This window comes from Lissotriton helveticus, chromosome 6 (genome assembly GCF_964261635.1).
Source record: "Lissotriton helveticus chromosome 6, aLisHel1.1, whole genome shotgun sequence".
Lineage (NCBI taxonomy): Eukaryota > Metazoa > Chordata > Amphibia > Caudata > Salamandridae > Lissotriton > Lissotriton helveticus.
Genome location: NC_136067.1, coordinates 369,101,539 through 369,117,797, shown reverse-complemented (window position 1 = coordinate 369,117,797; position 16,259 = coordinate 369,101,539). Strand labels below are relative to the sequence as shown.

Below are 16,259 nucleotides of genomic sequence, written 5' to 3'. Positions count from 1 at the left end.
TAAGGATTATACAAGCCATTATTGGCATTCTGCCACTCAGTTGTCTGAAAAAGGAGCTTCCAACATCATAATTGTTGGACAGGCCGCATGGTCGGGCTGCCCCCCCTCCCCGCAGTAGGACCTGGACCCTGGCTCTCCCTGCATCCCCAGCCAGAGTCCCTAAACGACCACCCGAAGTACCCTGCAATCCCTCCACTACAAGACACCAGCCCCGGACCCAGCTGGCCCGGGTCACCATCCACACCACGACATCGAACCGGCCGCCATCTTGGGGCACTGCAGCACGAGGCCGCGTGGCCTCAACCCGACCCTAACCCTGGGCCCGGCCGGCCCCGACATCGGGGCACCAACCTCCCCCCAGGAGGCAGAGTGACCACTTGGCAAATCAATGGGAGAAGGAATCGTCAACGGCTCCCCTCCGCCAGGTGTCGATCACCCCCGGCCGCCCTGGGCGCTGGCTCCACCCCCCTGCTGGGTGTCTGGACTCCCTCATCCCGGACCTCCCGGCCACCAGGCGCGAGGGTCCGGACATCAAAGGGGACCAGACCTATAACTGGGGCAGTGCCAGACCAGGAAGGCAGTTGTATCCTGGAGTCGAGAGACCCGAGAAGAACTCATCCGTGACTGGCCTGCTGGCGCTGCCGCGGCCCTCTGCCTCGTAAACCCATCTTGGCCTGCTGGCGCTGCCGCGGCCCTCTGCCTCGTGAAACCATCGTCTTGGCCTGCTGGCGCTGCCGCGGCCCTCTGCCTAGTGAAACCATCTTGGCCTGCTGGCGCTGCCGCGGCCCTCTGCCTCGTGAAACCATCTTGGCCTGCTGGCGCTGCCGCGGCCCTCTGCCTCGTGAAACCATCGACTTGGCCTGCTGGCGCTGCCGCGGCCCTCTGCCTTGTGAGACTACCATCTTGGCCTGCTGGCGCTGCCGCGGCCCTCTGCCTCGTGAAACCATCGACTTGGCCTGCTGGCGCTGCCGCGGCCCTCTGCCTTGTGAGACTACCATCTAGGCCTGCTGGCGCTGCCGCGGCCCGATCCACAGACCCTCCAGCTCGAGGATTGTGAGCTCGCCCCTTACCACTACCTGTACCGATCCGGTACCAAGACTGTCCCGCTACCCCTTTTCCCTACAGAGACTAGAAGTGAGAGGACCCCCGGGTCCGAGATATCCTGTATCGCTGATATCCTTGCCTTAAGAACCTTATATAAAGCATTGAACTCGACTTGGTGTGGTGCCTGTTTGTGGGGAGGGAGGCAACTTGTCTGTACGATCACCGGAGACGGTCCCCCTCGGGGATCTCTCCCTCCGTATCCGGCCGACCCTCAGGGTCCCCGTCTAACATTGGTGGCCAGCGACGGGATCCGAACCTACGCATAATCGTACAGAAAGTCACCCGACCCACGACACACGACAACCATGACAACAGAGAGCGGAACAACGGAGAAATTCCAGATGGAAAAATTGGAAGACTACAACCACCGAGAACTGAAGCAATATTGCATGGAACTTGGTCTCCCAACCACGGGTCTGAGTACGAAGGAAGACTTCAAACGAGCCCTAGAAGCCTGGGCGGAAACGGGTACGGCCGTACCCCGAACACAAACGACCGAAACGAGCCCCGCACCAACTAAAGAAAGAGCGGGTCTCTCCCTGGAAGAGATCCGAGAAAGAGAAAAAACCAGACTCCACGAATTAGAACTAGCCCGACTTCGCTTGGATGGAGAACTCAAGCTGGCCGAACAAAAAATAACCCTGGAACACTTACGGCTCAAGGAAGAGCGAGAAGACAAGCAAAGACAGAGAGAGCTAGAGGAAAAGAAACTAGAGTACGAACATGAGCGCGATCTCAAAGCACTGGAGATCCAGAAACAGAATAAAGACCTCGGGCTCCCCGAACGACCGACCCCGTCTGCTTCGACCGAACCCAAGGTTCACATCCCCAAAGAGGTCATCCGGGAATACCACAAGAACGATGATATACAGCAGTGGTTTAAAGCCTATGAGGTGGCAATGACCTCCCACCGGATTCCCCGAAGCGATTGGGGAGCCGGATTATGGGGGAGGTTTGTCAACGAAGGGCGGGACGCCCTGCTGCAACTCCCGGACCAGCTGATGACCTCCTACGACCACATGAAGGCCGCCCTCCTCACTCGATACGGGCTCACACCTGAGATGTACCGCCAACGGTTCCGCGACTGCAAACGGATTCCGGGTACAACTTGGGTGGAGTACGTGAACTTTTTTAGCCGAGCCTTCGAGGGGTGGATCAAGGGCAACAAAGTAACCACATACGAACAACTCTTTGACCTTATCGTATGGGAACACCTGTCGAACAACTGCTTCGTGGAGCTCCGGCAACACCTCCTGGACAGTAAGCTAACCGACCCTCGACAACTCGCCGTCGAAGCCGACCGGTGGGAAAGCACCCGAGTTGGCCGGAACGCACCCAGCGAATTATCCAGACCGTATCGCCCCCGAGGGGGAGGAGGGAGTCAGGGTCGGGGGAGAGACCCCGGCCCCTCGTCACCCCCCAGAAACCCCTCGACCCCGGTTGGCCGAGGAAGCCCTGCCGTCCGGGCCGGTTTCCGGGCCAACATTACGTGCCACAGGTGCCAGCGACCCGGCCACTACGCCAGTGATCCCAACTGCCCAAAGAATCCGAACACTACCCCCCGCCAAGTTGCAGCGGCGGCCCTAGGGGAAGAACTAATCCCGGAAGACCAAGAAGAGTACGAGACCGATCCCTCTGAATGGGCGCCCGCCGCCATGGCACTGGTCTGCTTAGGGGAGAGAGACATGATTCCGCGGGCCCCCCTTCCCGCCAACACCCAGAAGTACGGTCAATGGGTCAACATTAATGGCCGCCGGGCGGAAGCCCTCCGCGACACCGGGGCCAGTGTAACGGCGGTCCGACGCCACCTCGTCACTCCCGACCAAATCTTGCCGAACATTCTTTGCCCTGTCCGATCAGCCGACAACTCCGAAAGCCTATGCCACATGGCCTGCGTCCCCTTCGAGTGGGGAGGAGTAACAGGGATGTTAAAAGTAACTGTCCGCGATGATGCCCCCGTGGACTGCCTCCTAGGAAACGACCTTGAAAGCTCTCCATGGGCAGCTGTCGAACGGAGGGAGCACCTGGGGATGCTTGGCCTCCCCGAATGGGTCTGCGTCACGACCCGGTCCATGACCGCCCGCGCGGTCCCCAGCCCAGAAGAGCCCGAGTGGCCAGAACCTCCTCCCGCGCTCATCCCAGAGGAGGCCGCCCCAGGAGCCAGTCCATTGACCCAAACCGAAGAAGGATCCGACCAGCTTCGGGACGTCCCTGACCTGGCACAATGGCGGCAGGAGGGAGGCCCCACGCAGGAACAATTCCGGGCCGAACAGAAAACCTGTCCCTCTCTCGAAGGACTCCGGCAGCAAGCCCTGGCCCAGAGCACCGGGGATACCTCGGGGGCCCACTGGATCTACTGGGACCAAGACCTGCTCTACAGCGAGCAGAAAGTGGCGGAACTAGGGGCCAGTCGGGTGCTGGTGGTGCCCCTTCGCTTCCGAGACTTCCTCCTGAACTTAGCCCACGATGTCCCCCTTGCCGGACACCTGGGGCAGGATAAAACCTACGACCGCCTGGTGACCCATTTTTTCTGGCCCCACATGCGAAAGGATGTCACCAACCACTGCAAGGCCTGCCCCACCTGCCAGGCCAGCGGAAAAAGTGGCCGAAAAATCAAAGCACCATTGCAACCCTTTCCTGTCGTCACCACCCCGTTTGAACGAGTGGGAATAGACATTGTGGGGCCCCTCGACCCTCGAACAGCCCAAGGACACCGGTTCATCCTGGTCCTCGTAGACCACGCCACTCGCTATCCCGAGGCCATCCCTCTTCGGACGGTGACGGCCCCCGTGGTGGGCCGGGCCCTGATGGGGATCTTCTCCCGGGTGGGGTTCCCCCGGGAGGTCGTCAGTGACAGGGGCACGAACTTTATCTCCAGATATATGAAGTCTCTTTGGCAACAATGCGGGGTTACCTACAAATTCACGACCCCCTATCACCCGCAGGGAAACGGACTGGTCGAGAGGTTCAACCGCACCCTCAAGGGGATGATTATGGGCCTAGAAGAACCCCTTCGACGCCAGTGGGACGTGCTACTTCCCTGCCTCCTGTTTGCCTATCGGGAGGTCCCGCAGAAGTCCCTCGGCTTCAGCCCATTTGAACTCCTGTACGGGCACCCCGTCCGGGGCCCCCTCAGCCTAGTCAAGGAAGGTTGGGAGCAGCCTCCCCAGAAAACTCCCCCGGACATCTACAGGTACCTCCTGGCTCTCCGCAACCAGACCCGGCAGTTCCGAGACACCGCCAAAGCCAATCTCGAGGCCAGTCAGGAGGACATGAAGAGGTGGTACGATCAGCACGCGTCCTCCATTGAGTTCGAACCGGGACAACAGGTCTGGGTGATGTCCCCGGTTGAACCCTGTGCACTCCAAGACCGATGGTCCGGGCCCTTCAAGGTAATCGAACGCAAAGGGCCCGTCACCTATTTAATCGACATGGAAACTGCCCGGAACCCCCTACGGGTCCTCCATGCCAACAGGCTAAAACCCCATTTTGTGCGATCCGAGCTCAGCCTCCTGATGGCTACCGATAATGGGACAGAAGAAGACTCCGAACCCCTGCCGGACTTACTGAGGGCCTTCGAGCAGGATGGCTCAGTGGAAGGGGTCCAGCTCTCCGAGGCCCTGTCCCCGGAGCAACGCCAAGACTGCCAAACGCTCCTGAGGCGGTTCGCCTCCCTGTTCTCCCTCACCCCCGGAGTCACCCCCTGGTGCCTCCACGATGTGGACACCGGGGACAGCCCTCCTATCCGACACCGGGCATACCGCGTACCAGACCGGGTACGAGCCTGCATCCAGACCGAGGTGTCCAAAATGCTGACCCTGGGAGTGATCGAACCCTCAGACAGCCCCTGGGCAAGCCCAGTCGTCCTGGTTCCCAAGGCGGCCGCCCCGGGCGTTGCCCCTGAGCTCCGGTTCTGCGTGGACTATCGGGGGCTGAATGCAGTTACCCGGACCGACGCTCATCCCATCCCCCGGGCCGACGAGCTAATTGACCGGATGGGGGCCGCCCGCTACCTGAGCATCTTCGACCTAACAGCGGGCAACTGGCAGATCGGCCTCACCCCTCGGGCCCAAGAACGATCCGCCTTCTCTACCCCAGACGGGCACTACCACTTTAAAGTCATGCCCTTCGGCATGAAAAACGCCCCGGCCACGTTCCAACGGCTGGTAAACCAGGTACTGGCGGGCCTGGAAGACTTCAGCGCCGCCTACCTGGACGACATTGCTGTGTACAGCCACCAGTGGACCGACCACCTCCGCCACCTGCGGGAGGTTCTACACGCCCTCCAGCAAGCCGGGCTCACCATCAAGGCCAGCAAGTGCCAGGTTGGCCAAGGGTCCGTGACCTACCTGGGACACCAAGTGGGAAGCGGGCTAGTGGCTCCTCTCCAACTCAAGATTGCTGCCATCCAGGCCTGGCAACCCCCTACGACCCAAACGGAGGTCCGGGCCTTCCTGGGGCTCACCGGATACTACCGGCGGTTCGTGAAGGACTATGGCAGCATCGTGGGGCCCCTCACAGAGCTCACCTCCAAAAAGGGCCCCAAAACCGTCAACTGGACCCTGGACTGCCAATCGGCCTTCGAGAAACTAAAGACCGACATGTGCACGGCCCCCGTGCTCCAGGCTCCCGACTACAGCCGGGAATTCATTGTGCAGACGGACGCCTCCGATCATGGTGTGGGGGCCGTCCTCTCCCAACTCAACGCCGAAGGGGTCGACCATCCGGTGGTCTTCATCAGCAGACGCCTCTTGCCCCGAGAACAGCGCTGGAGCACCATTGAGAGAGAAGCCTTCGCCGTAGTCTGGGCACTCAAGAAGCTCCGGCCATACCTCTTCGGCACCCACTTCCGGGTGCAAACAGACCACCGACCCCTGCAATGGCTGATGCAAATGCGGGGGGAAAACCCGAAGCTGTTGCGCTGGTCCATCTCCCTGCAGGGGATGGACTTCACGGTGGAACATCGTCCAGGCCAGGACCACGCCAACGCCGACGGCCTGTCACGCTTTTTCCGCCTCAGCGAGGAGAGTCCCCAGGAAGATGGCTGACTCTCCCCGCCTTCAGCTGGGGGGGACGCATGTTGGACAGGCCGCATGGTCGGGCTGCCCCCCCTCCCCGCAGTAGGACCTGGACCCTGGCTCTCCCTGCATCCCCAGCCAGAGTCCCTAAACGACCACCCGAAGTACCCTGCAATCCCTCCACTACAAGACACCAGCCCCGGACCCAGCTGGCCCGGGTCACCATCCACACCACGACATCGAACCGGCCGCCATCTTGGGGCACTGCAGCACGAGGCCGCGTGGCCTCAACCCGACCCTAACCCTGGGCCCGGCCGGCCCCGACATCGGGGCACCAACCTCCCCCCAGGAGGCAGAGTGACCACTTGGCAAATCAATGGGAGAAGGAATCGTCAACGGCTCCCCTCCGCCAGGTGTCGATCACCCCCGGCCGCCCTGGGCGCTGGCTCCACCCCCCTGCTGGGTGTCTGGACTCCCTCATCCCGGACCTCCCGGCCACCAGGCGCGAGGGTCCGGACATCAAAGGGGACCAGACCTATAACTGGGGCAGTGCCAGACCAGGAAGGCAGTTGTATCCTGGAGTCGAGAGACCCGAGAAGAACTCATCCGTGACTGGCCTGCTGGCGCTGCCGCGGCCCTCTGCCTCGTAAACCCATCTTGGCCTGCTGGCGCTGCCGCGGCCCTCTGCCTCGTGAAACCATCGTCTTGGCCTGCTGGCGCTGCCGCGGCCCTCTGCCTAGTGAAACCATCTTGGCCTGCTGGCGCTGCCGCGGCCCTCTGCCTCGTGAAACCATCTTGGCCTGCTGGCGCTGCCGCGGCCCTCTGCCTCGTGAAACCATCGACTTGGCCTGCTGGCGCTGCCGCGGCCCTCTGCCTTGTGAGACTACCATCTTGGCCTGCTGGCGCTGCCGCGGCCCTCTGCCTCGTGAAACCATCGACTTGGCCTGCTGGCGCTGCCGCGGCCCTCTGCCTTGTGAGACTACCATCTTGGCCTGCTGGCGCTGCCGCGGCCCGATCCACAGACCCTCCAGCTCGAGGATTGTGAGCTCGCCCCTTACCACTACCTGTACCGATCCGGTACCAAGACTGTCCCGCTACCCCTTTTCCCTACAGAGACTAGAAGTGAGAGGACCCCCGGGTCCGAGATATCCTGTATCGCTGATATCCTTGCCTTAAGAACCTTATATAAAGCATTGAACTCGACTTGGTGTGGTGCCTGTTTGTGGGGAGGGAGGCAACTTGTCTGTACGATCACCGGAGACGGTCCCCCTCGGGGATCTCTCCCTCCGTATCCGGCCGACCCTCAGGGTCCCCGTCTAACAATAATGTTCTAATATAGTATTACAGTTCACTGACGAGGAATCTACCTGTCATTAAAACAGGGATCTAGAATAACAAGCAGCATAGCATATGCCAAAGACATATTGTCTAGGGTCAAAGACAACAAGTTTTCATGATATCCATTGGACAAGTAGGCCACACAGAAAGCCTAGCCCTTTGGATTCTAGTGTAAAGTATCACAGTATGGATTTGTGTAAGAGGATAGTCTGTGAAAAAAAGGCAATATTTATTTCTGGATGTATAAATTGCTTAAACGTGTATATAGGACTCAATAAGTCTTTACAATGAGGGCACGTGCTCTGACGAAATACAGTGAGCTGTACATGGGCACATAATACAATTTCAAGTATGAAGCCACTTTAAAAGCTAATAGGATGTTCACTTATTAAGTCCAAGGCTACTGGAATGATGACATTCTGTAGAAACATCATTTCGTGCCTAATTCTGGATTTTCAGCACATGCCACATGATCCATAATCTCCTGCGTAATTTGCAGATTTCAACAACAACAAAAACATTTTTTCTAGCTTAATTGGTCCAAAAGCTACTAAAAATGATACCATAAGAGTTGGTTGCTGCACAGTAGCAGTCCCTTTGTCACGTAGGCAGGCAACCTTTCAGTTGCTGTACTTATTTAACACATGTTAATGATGTAAAAACGTTGCCCAGACAGCGTTAATATTATAAAAACAAGCATTAGCAAACCCAATAGGTCTCACCTCTGGGACCTGAAAGCTTTCTCAATGCCTCTTAGCTATGCCGCACAGCATCAGCAAGTGAAGATAAAAAAGGAGCAATGACATGGCCCTAACATTTTGTAGGCATGAGAATGCTCTATTTCACATGTGCCGCAACAAAATACACAGGGCAATTATAATCCATTATGATCTGAGATTGACTGGGGAACAAAAAACAGAAGAGTGGGAGGAAGGGAAAGCCAGGCAGGGGGGAGCAGGAGGGAGAGAGGAGCCAGCATCAGGGAGGGAGGGACCAGCAAGGGGGAGTGTGCCTGCAACAGGAAGCGGAAGGGAAGGGGCTTGCACCGGGGAGTGGCGGGGAACGGGAGGGAGGGGGCCAGCAATGGGGGAGCGGGAGGGAGGGAGCCAGCAATGGGGGAGCGGGAGGGAGGGAGCCTGCACCGGGGGAGTGAGAGGGAGAGGGCCAGCACCAGGAGAGAGGGGGCCAGAACCTGGGGAGCAGGAGGGAGGGGGCCAGAACCTGGGGAGCAGGAGGAAGGGGTAGGGTGACCAGACGTCCCCGTTTTCCCAGGAAGGTCCCCGTTTTTGGAGAAGAGTCCCCGTGTCCCGATACTTTTCTCCTAGTTACCCAAATGTCCCTGTTTTCAAACAGTGTCCAGGTTAAACACAGAAATGTCCCTGTTTTTCATTGTTCCGATTGAGCATGCACGCGCATGCTCTCATTGCACTGTTTACGGCGTGTGACGTCACTTGGGTGAGCGCTGTAGCAGGAAGGAAATCCTTTGAAGAGAGACATTTTCTCTCTGGATTTCCCTACTCTTTTTACACGCAGCGCCACCTACGTCATCGTGCCAGCCATATTTGAACCATTGCATATCATCAAAACTGAATCTTCGCTAGAGGAGGAAATAGTGATATTAACGAGCAACCCCAGTTTATGAACTTTCTGAACTTCTGTGATCTGTAGAGGGTGTGTGTTTGCTGCTTCCCCAGATGTCCCACCTAGAAGTACACGAAACAGAAACTTTAAAGTATTTCTGAATGTTAGGATGAGTGTCCGATAACACATGTGGTGATGACGTCCCCAACGTCCTTCTCAAGCTCCAACCATTCATTTCTACCAGTTCTAAGATCAGAACAGAAATCCTGGGAAACGGAACACTGGTGATCAGGTAAAAGGCTGAGTCGCTATTTGAGGCCTTCATTCAGTGGCTTCAGGTTAAACCTGCCTTGGCTATTAAATCTGCTCATTGTTTCCAACATGTTTTTCAGATTGTAACAAATGTCTCCTATTGTTGCATTATTTAACCCCTTCGATGCTGGCCCGTTTCCACCGCTGTGCGGTAAACAAACGAACAGGGCGGGGCCGTGACGAACCCCAGCCGTCATCCGCACACGAGCACCGCGGAGCGTGACGGCTGGGGTTCGTCACCAGCATGCAAGGGGTTAAACATATTTACTAAAAGTGGATATGTGGCAATAGCTTATCTGTTTCATATACAACGAACATATAGATTGCACATTGCACATTCCCATATCATTAGCTGGAAAGGACTTAAAGGAGCAGTATTAACACCTGTGGAAGAGGTGAGCTGCGCTGCTCAAGCTTTTTGCTCAGGTCTTCACACTATTGCGCTATGAGATGATACCAATGGCTAGAGTGCACTATACATACCCCAGTAAGGTAAAATGACATCCCAGCAGTAACCACGCAAATGTGGGAGGACTGTGTGGTCGGCCAGCCTTTGTGACCCTTAAGACTCTAAGGTAGTAATACCTGGAGAGAAGGGTTTTTCTTACATTAGTCCATGGCTGCCCTTCGGCACTTTAGCATTCCGCAGTTTACCTCCCATGCTTTTCTGTCATGAGCAACTAAGCAACATTAGTGAGTTGTACTTGACGTGGTGCTGAAGCGCAGCTATAGAAACGAGCATTGATAAAGCTAGTAAATCTTGCGTTTGCTAGCCTGTGATGTTTTATTGATTTTTGGCAAATATATGCTATAGTCCTTAAAAGTGTAAATGTAATAAAAAGTACTAATGCTGCTGCGTAAAGGAGAGGGGTTCAGTCATTGTAGTCCTTTTTCTATGTCTATGACAGCTGTCAAATAGTCCTACTTTTATGTTGATGGTTACTGCAAACCGTAGTCCTACTTCTATGTCAATGACCTGTCCCCTTTTTAGGTTTCGCCTGTCGAAAGCTGCGCACCGCGCAGCTTTTCGGCGCAGGCGAAATCTTATGTGTACAGTATGTGTGTGTTGTCCCGCCCCTCTGTTCCATTGGCTAGCTCCATAAATGGAGGCTAGCCATTGGAACAGAGATCTGTCCGTCAATGCCGGAGCAGATTCGTGGGCGTTCCGGCGATTTTTAGGCTTTTCGCAACGTCATGAAGACGTGTCCACTGTGGGCGTGTACTTATTATTTTTTTTTTTACATGGCCGTTTTTCATCATTTGTTCGATCGTCCTGGTCCCGCATGGTTGTATCCCACTGTCCGTTCGCCCCCCCCCTCGTGACTCCCGCTGTCCGTGTGCCCGTCCCCGCTGTCACACGGGGCACCTCTAGCCGTATCTCAGCCCTCAATCCCAGTCTTGTCGCCAGTATGCAGGGGCCCCACCGGACACGGTCGTCTAATGGCTCTACAAGGGCTCCTACGCCCACACCAGCCTCACCTGACCCTCTGCAGCATCGGGCAGAAACAGCCTCCGCAGCGCCGTCCTCCTCAGAGCTGCGCCATGCCCATCGGCGATGTCACAGCGCCAGGCGCCAACTCCACAGTAGCCCGGTTCAACTTTAACACCGCCCTCAGCTGCCAGCTATATTCGCAAATCCACGGGGCACCGCAGTCTCTGGCTTATATCCGGTCCTCAACTGAGCGGGGGCAACACACAGGAGCCGCGTCTCCTCAGGACGACTCACAGCTGGGAAACATAATGTGCCGCCGCCATGTCAAGGCCCAACATCCTCGTGTGCAGCCGCGGCCTCTCCTGCACCCAGTGTCCGTCTCCCGCACCTCCGCTGTTCCGGCGCTGCAGCCGGGTGATGTTAGGTCGGGAGTTTAATGCCGAGGTGTTTTCCTTCTGTAGATGAAATGAAAAGAAGACGGGATTTCTATGCAGCCCACCCTTCAGCCGATGGTAAACGTTGTTTCTTTTGTGCCACAACGCTATGCTTACGTTGCCTACTTGGCTATATGAATTCCGTGAAAAGCAGAGCTTAACATGAAATCTAGTATCATTTACAAATGCATGCGGTGTAATTATCCCCGTGAAATCTTGCAGCTAGAGATAAGTAATACTGTCTAAAATGTGGGGATGTAGTCAAGACTCTCGGATGCTGTGTGAGCCCGTCCGTCGGCCCCTCGCTCGCTCCCTCCCTCCCTCCCCCCGCGGCCCCGCCTCCCTCCAGTGTGTGCCGGTGCTGGTCATAGCCCGGCGTGCGCCATGGACGGAGCGCACAGAGCTGCACGCGCCCGGCCGCCCCAGGGAGCCTGAGATGGAGATCCTGCTGGTCCTGAGGCTGTGCTGCAACTGCACCTATGGTAACGACCCCCAGCCTTGGCTTTCACGGACCCCCGCTCCTGCAGCGATGCCTTTGTTATTGGCCATTTTCACTGAGAGTTTGGACGGCGACCTCCCGGAGACTAGACTCCTGTGCGCTTTGAAGGCATCCTAGAGGACAGGGCTGAAGGAGAGGTTTGCTAAGCATTATTTCTACGATATTACTGCTAGTTTATGAAATATATTCAGGGCATGCAGAATGAACTACAGGAGGAATAATGATGACGTCATCCTGTAGTTCTTTACGATATCGCGAGATTTCGATCGCGGTATTTTGAACGCTCCGGTAACTTTACTGAGGACAGAATTATGCATCACGAGCAGAGAACCCAATGAAACATCATACCGTGAGTTGTTACATTAACATATTCCATTAGTACAAAGCCATATACAAGCCGGTTAAACTGTAACTAGGGACGTTTTTGTGTGTGTGGCTCTGGGTGTGTGTGTGTGTGTGTGGCTCTGGGTGTGTGTGTGGCTCTGGGTGTGTGTGTGTGTGGCTCTGGGTGTGTGTGTGTGGCTCTGGGTGTGTGTGTGGCTCTGGGTGTGTGGCTCTGGGTGTGTGGTTCTGAGTGTGTGTGTGGCTCTGGGTGTGTGGGTGTGTGTGTGTGTGGCTCTGGGGGTGTGTAGCTCTGGGTGTGTGGGTGGCTCTGGGTGTGGGTGTGTGTGGCTCTTAGTGTGTGTGTGTGTGTGTGTGTGTGTGTGTGTGGCTCTGGGTGTGTGGGTGTGTGTGTGGCTCTGGGTTTGTGGGTGTGTGTGTGCGGCTCTGGGTGTGTGGGTGTATGTGTGTGGCTCTGGGGGTGTGTGTGTTGCTCTGGGGGTGTGTGTGTGGCTCTGGGGGTGTGTGTGTGGCTCGAGGGGGGTGTGTGTGGCTCTGGGTGTGTGTGTGGCTCTGGGTGTGTGTGTATGTGTGTGGCTCTGGGTGTGTGTGGCTCTGGGTGTGTGTGTGTGTGTGTGGCTCTGGGTGTGTGTGTGTGGTAGTAATTACTGTCTGCTGAGCTCATCCGTAGGGTACAATAGGTCTCACATTTGCGAGAGAATAACCTAATGGCAATGTAAATGACAATGCCATTTATTTCTCTGTTTTCAAAACCAACACAAATACAAAATGTGTCATTTACAATGCCAATAGCTCTAACTTTTCCAAATGCGAAACCATTGCATTGTAAATGCTTGTTTGTTTTGCGAATCTGGTCAACCTAGGGAGGGGGCCAGAACCTGGGAGCCTGAGATGGAGATCCTGATGGTCCTGAGGCTGTGCTGCAACTGCACCTATGGTAACGACCCCCAGCCTTGGCTTTCACGGACCCCCGCTCCTGCAGGGATGCGTTTGTTATTGGCCATTTTCACTGAGAGTTTGGACGGCGAACTCCCGGAGGCTATACTCCTGTGCGCTTTGAAGGCATCCTAGAGGACAGGGCTGAAGGAGAGGTTTGCTAAGCATTATTTCTACGATATTACTGCTAGTTTATGAAATATATTCAGGGCATGCAGAATGAACTACAGGAGGAATAATGATGACGTCATCCTGTAGTTCTTTACGATATCGCGAGATTTCGATCGCGGTATTTTGAACGCTCCGGTAACTTTACTGAGGACAGAATTATGCATCACGAGCAGAGAACCCAATGAAACATCATACCGTGAGTTGTTACATTAACATATTCCATTAGTACAAAGCCATATACATGCCGGTTAAACTGTAACTAGGGACGTTTTTGTGTATGTGGCTCTGGGTGTGTGTGTGTGTGTGGCTCTGGGTGTGTGTGTGTGTGTGTGTGTGTGTGTGTGGCTCTGGGTGTGTGGGTGTGTGTGTGGCTCTGGGTGTGTGGGGGTGTGTGGGTGTGTGTGGCTCTGGGTGTGTGGCTCTGGGTGTCTGGTTCTGAGTGTGTGTGTGGCTCTGGGTGTGTGGGTGTGTGTGTGTGGCTCTGGGGGTGTGTGTGTAGCTCTGGGTGTGTGGGTGTGTGTGTGGCTCTGGGTGTGGGTGTGTGTGGCTCTTAGTGTGTGTGTGTGGCTCTTAGTGTGTGTGTGGCTCTGGGTGTGTGGGTGAGTGTGTGTGGCTCTGGGTGTGTGGGTGTGTGTGTGTGGCTCTTGGTGTGTGTGTGTGGCTCTGGGGGTGTGTGTGGCTCTGGGTGTGTGTGTGTGTGTGTGTGTGTGTGTGTGGCTCTGGGTGTGTGTGTGTGTGTGTGTGTGGCTCTGGGTATGTGTGTGTGGTAGTAATTACTGTCTGCTGAGCTCGTTCGTAGGGTACAATAGGTCTCACATTTGCGAGAGAATAAGCTAATGGCAATGTAAATGACAATGCCATTTATTTATGTTTTCAAAACCAACACATAAATACAAAATTTGTCATTTACAATGCCAATAGCTCTAACTTTTCCAAATGCGAAACCATTGCATTGTAAATGCTTGTTTGTTTTGCGAATCTGGTCAACCTAGGGAGGGGGCCAGAACCAGGGAGCGGTAGGGAGGGGCCCAGCACTGGGGGAGCAGGAGGGAGGGGGCCAGCACTGGGGGAGCGGGCCAGCAATGGGGGAGCGGGCCTGCACCGGGCGAGTGGGAGGGAGGGGGCCAGCAATGGGGGAGCGGGCCTGCACCGGGCGAGTGGGAGGGAGGGGGCCAGCAATGGGGGAGCGGGCCTGCACCGGGAGAGTGGGAGGGAGGGGACGAGCACTGGGGGACCAGCGAGTGGGAGGGAGGGAGGGGTCCATCACCGGGGAGAGGGCGGGTGGGAGGGGTCCATCACCGGGGAGAGGGCGGGTGGGAGGGGTCCATCACCGAGGAGAGGGAGGGGTCCATCACCGGGGAGAGGGATGGAGGGAGGGGTCCATCACCAGGGAGAGGGAGGGAGGGAGGGGTCCATCACCAGGGAGAGGGAGGGAGGGAGGGGGCCATCACCAGGGAGAGGGAGGGAGGGGTCAGCACCGGGGAGCGGGAGGGAGGGGGTTAGCACGGGGGAGCGGGAGAGAGGGGGGCCAGCACCGGGGAGCAGGCCAGCACCGGGGGGAGGGAGGGAGGGAGGGGGCGAGCACCGGGGAGCGGGAGGGAGGGAGGGGGCCAGCACCGGGGAGAGGGCGTGAGAGAGGGGGCCAGCACCGGGGAGAGGGCGTGAGGGAGGGGGCCAGCACCGGGGAGAGGGCGGGAGGGAGGGGGCCAGCACCGGGGAGAGGGCGGGAGGGAGGGGGCCAGCACCGGGGAGAGGGCGGGAGGGAGGTAGGGGGCCAGCACCGGGGAGCGAGCGGGAGGGAGGGAGGGGGCCACCACCAGCGAGCGGGAGGGAGGGGGTCAGCACCAGGGAGCGGGAGGCAGGGGGCCAGCACCGGGGAGCCGGATGGAGGGAGGGAGCCAGCACCGGGGAGCCGGAGGGAGCGAGCGAGCACCGCGGAGCCGGAGGGAGGGGGCCAGCACCGGGGAGTGGGAGGGAGAGAGGGGGACACCATTTGGGAAGCAGAAGGAGGGGGGCCAGCAACGGGGAGTTGGCAAGCCAACAGTGAGTGGGAAGGAGGGAGGGGGCCAGCAAGAAGGCGTGAGAGGAAGGGGCCAGAAATGAGAATTGTGAGAGAGGTGTCAGCAACTATGATGGGGAGAGAGGGGCCAAAAACGGAGAGAGAGGGGCCAAAAACGGAGAGAGAGGGGCCAAAAACGGAGAGGGAGGGGTCAAAAACAGATAGGGGAAGAAGGGGACGACAACGGGGAGAAGGAGAGAGGGGACAGAAACAAGGGGAGAGAGGGGCCAGCACCGGGGAGGAGAAGGGTAGAATGGGCCCGCACCGGGGAGGGAGGAAGGGCCCAGCACCGGGGAGGGAGGAAGGGCCCAGCACCGGGGAGTAGAGGCAAGCATCGGGGAGCAGAACGAGGGACCAGCATCAAGGAGCTGGAGGGAGGGGACAGCACCGGGGGTGAGAGAAAGGAAGTGGCCAGAACTGGGAAGGAAGTGCCAGCACTGGGAAGTGGGAGGGAGGGAGGGGCCAGAACCAGGAAGTGGGAGGAGCGGCCACAACCAGGAGGTAAGCGGGAGGAATGAAGGGAGGGGCCAGCACCGTGGAGCGGGAGGGATGGAGAGTGGGGCCAGAATTCGGGAGAGAGGGGCCAGCATGGGGGAGCGGGAGGGAAAGAGGGGCCAGCACTGGGGAGCGGGAGGGAGAGAGGGGCCAGCACTGGGGAGCGGGAGGGAGAGAGGGGCCAGCACAGGGGAGTGGGAAAGAAATAGGGGCCAGCACAGGGGTGCGGGAGGGAGGGACCAGCACCAGGGTGCGGAAGGGAGGGGCCAGCACCGGGGGCTGGAGGGAGAAAGGGTCCAGCACCGGGAAGCAAGGGAGAGGGAGGAAGGGGCCAGCATCAGGAAGGAGGAGGGTGGGAAGAAGGGGCCAGCACCAGGAAACGGGAGGGGTCAGAAGGGGCCAGCATGGGCCAGCACCAGGAAGCTGGAGGGAGGGGAGAAGGGGCCAGCACCAGGAAGAGGGAGGGAGGGGCCAGCACCAGGAAGCAGGAGGGAGGGAGGAACCAGCACTGGGAAGCAGGAGGGAGGGAGGGACCAGC

General features: G+C 57.7%; 1 protein-coding gene across 1 annotated transcript in view; it reads right to left on the bottom strand.

Annotated features, from left to right (window-relative positions):
- Positions 1–16,259, bottom strand: part of NOL10 (nucleolar protein 10) — a 1,044,486-nt gene that overhangs the window by 745,878 nt on the left and 282,349 nt on the right. The window lies entirely within an intron of this gene.